The sequence below is a fragment of the Otolemur garnettii genome, unplaced genomic scaffold, assembly GCF_000181295.1.
Source record: "Otolemur garnettii isolate 467f Iridium unplaced genomic scaffold, OtoGar3 scaffold00191, whole genome shotgun sequence".
Taxonomy (NCBI): Eukaryota; Metazoa; Chordata; class Mammalia; order Primates; family Galagidae; genus Otolemur; species Otolemur garnettii.
In genome coordinates, this window is record NW_003852586.1 from 93,363 (window position 1) to 96,695 (window position 3,333).

Consider the following 3,333-nt stretch of genomic DNA (forward strand, 5'->3'; position numbering starts at 1 on the left):
TAACTAATAAAATAAAAATGTTACTAATTGAATTTCTGGCAAAATCCTTTATCCAAAATTTTACTCACTGTCATTATGCTTTGTTTATTAAAAAAATAAAAAATAAAAGCACCATGGTCTCCTCCTTTTTAATGGCTGAATGGTATTTCGGAGTGTCCATATACCACAGTTTCTTAATCCATTTGTGTGTAGATGGGCACTTGGGTTCGAGTTGAAACACATTCTCAGTGAAGTATGACCAGCATGGAGTATCCATCTACTCAGAACTAATATGAAACCAATAGAAAACCAACTGCACACCCACGTGAGAGAAAAACACAAGTGAACACAAGTGGGGGAGGAAGGCAAGGGGGAGGGATGGAGGGGAGAGGATGGGTGAGCTGTCCCCAGTGGGCACAGTCTACGGTAAACCGCACCCCCCACGGGTGAAGGGCTCAACTACAACTTGAGCCTTACCCATTAGAAGCACAAACAATGGAACCTAATCATTCGTACTCTTCGAGTAATCTGAAATAAAAAGAAAGAAAAGCATCATTGTGAGTCCTTCAGCAATGCAAATGTATTTCTTTATTTTAAACATGTAACAGAAAACCAAGAATTCATATTGGGGAAGTGTTTGATTTATTTTACTGTAACTCACAATCACAATTCATCATATTTTATCTAAGAGACGTTGAAGATATTAGAGTAAAAGTTCACAGGTAAGAATATTTTTTCTGACATTCAGTTTACTTAAAATCAACTATTATTCACTTACAGGTTCAGGGTCACATGCTGAGCCCTGAAGATACAGAGATTAAACAAGCAGCTCCCTTGCCCGGCAATCCCACCGCATGAGAGAGGAAAACAGTAAAGGGACAATACCCCCAGACTGCACACACAGCAGCGAGGCGCAGTCCAGCCCGTCTCACCCCACTGCCATCTCTGCCAGCTTGAGACTTTCGCTGGCATTTATTTTTTCTCCCATCTTGGCTTTAACCTGAATTTGCCTGCTGCACGTACATCCCATCTCCGCAGCTGGCTCCCTGCATGCCATTGTGAAAGTTTACGCCAAGTCACATGCAAGGGTAGTCTGCCAGGCAAAGAACCTCACTTACTTTTCTTCTCTAATATTGTAAAATTTGGATTTCCCTGCCTGAGTGTGTGGCATGTGTGACAAACTGCAGACAAGATCGCATGAGGAATGAACACTGGTTCAGACGCTGTATGTAACATCACTCATTTAACGACAGCTTTGTGAATAGACACTAACTTACCCCATTTTACACCAAGAGCTGTGACCCACAGAGGAACTAAGTGCCTGGCACATAATCTGGGCTGGTAACAAGCCGTAAATCCTAGATTTGAACTTATCTATCCTGCTCTAATACCTTTGGTCCTAATTTCCACAGGCCACTGCCTCTGTGCCACGCCAGGCACTAATCACTGAAAAGTATATGGTGATGCTTTTTTTGTATTGTAACCCAAAACTATAAAACATAAGACTTTCATGTATTCTGAAATTCACGTAGCTTCCTGCATTCTTCAGATTGGAGCTGTCTGAATAAGTTCACTGAAGCTTCTTGTATTTTGTTAATGTATTTATTTGTTTAATGTCTGTTTTGCTGAACTGAACAAATGCTTTCTCCAATATGGCACAACCCACGTGGCACTACCCCCAACACACAATGTCCAAGGGGAGGGGAATGTTCCATGGCACCATCTCTAGGCCAGAGAGCCGCTCAGCCAATCAGACGGTGGGGCTGGTGTAGCGGGCACTCAGGAAATGTCAGGGAGACGCAGTTTTTAACCAGAATTTCTTAACTAATTAGAACTAATTAGATATCACTGAATGGAAAAACTGATCAAATAGTATTAAAAAGTTGTACCTTTCCTTTACAAATGTACACTTCAATGGAAAGAATTAATTATTAACATAAAAAAGAAAATGAGGTGTATTAGTTTGTATTGCTGCTATGAAAAACCACCAAACAGATTAGTGTCCAGGAGTATCACGGTTCCTCTGTACCTGGCACCTGGGGAACTAAAGCAGCAGGTTGCCTGATTCAAATGATCAAAAAAAAAGAAAGAAAGAAAGAAAGAAAAGTTCTTTGGGGTCCTCGGGTAATTTCTAAGAGGATGTGGGGGGGGGGGAGAAATAGGTTACCTGGACCCAAAATGCAGTGTTAGGGAGGCAAAGGGTACAGTTACAGACATTCCTGCTAATGAAGGCAGAAAGCGGAAGGAAAAAAGTCACCAATCCCAAGAGATTTTTAATTCAGCCAAGCAAATTCCATTAAGTCTAAAGCCCTAGGAAGACTGTTAAGTAACTTCTGGTTTGGACATCTAGGCTCTCAGCTCTGCCCTCTGAGCTCTCTCTCTGCCCGGTGGACTCTAGGCTGAGCCCTCATCATCATCATTTCTTGTTCATGAAAGGCACCATCAGCTGGTGTTAAAAAGTTTGGTGAGACTGCTTCCTACCCATCGGGTTTGGGGGTCTGATAGCCTTCTGTGCCTTTATACCCCCCATAGTCCCTGTCAGTCCACACAGGTGGTGTTTAGCGTGGGTTTTCCGTCAGGGCCTGGGGTACCTTCTATTAGACAAGAAAGAAGCCCTGCCAGGTCTGCTGAGATGTTCCGCCTCCTCCACCCAGGTCTGCCGAGGTGTTCCCCCTCCTCCACCCAGGTCTGCCGAGGTGTTCCCCCTCCTCCACCCAGGTCTGCCGAGGTGTTCCCCCTCCTCCACCCAGGTCTGCTGAGGTGTTCCCCCTCCTCCACCCAGGTCTGCTGAGATGTTCCCCCTCCTCCACCCAGGTCTGCTGAGATGCTCCGCCTCCACGCTTGGCTTCTGTTTCCAGGAGCAGCTAGAAGTCACATGCTTCCTCTCTGAACACTCTCATCTTTGGCTCTTCTGAAATAGTTCTTGCCACATTCTAGGTTTTTTCTATAGAACATGATTTCTTGATAGCGAATCTCACAATTTTATCATCTTTTGCAATCTGGACAAGGTGAGAATTTCCCGTATCCTAAAAAAAGTTCCCTCACTTTTAAAAACAGTTCTTATTTTTTCTCTTTCCTCTTTGATTTTACTATAAACAACAATAAGCCACCAGGTCACAGCTACAAAACTTTGCTGAGAAATATCCTCAGGCAAACGTCAACATTCACTGTTCAAAAGTTCCATCTCCTACATACCCACAAGCCCCAACTGCTGCTGGAAACAGGGTCAGCTCTCCACATGGCAGGACACACTCCTCACTCTCTCCTGAGCCTGGAACAAGCAGTGTATTCAACATCTAATTTCTGCCCACAGTCTTTGTGTGATGACACAGGTTTTCAACACCTTTTATCTCA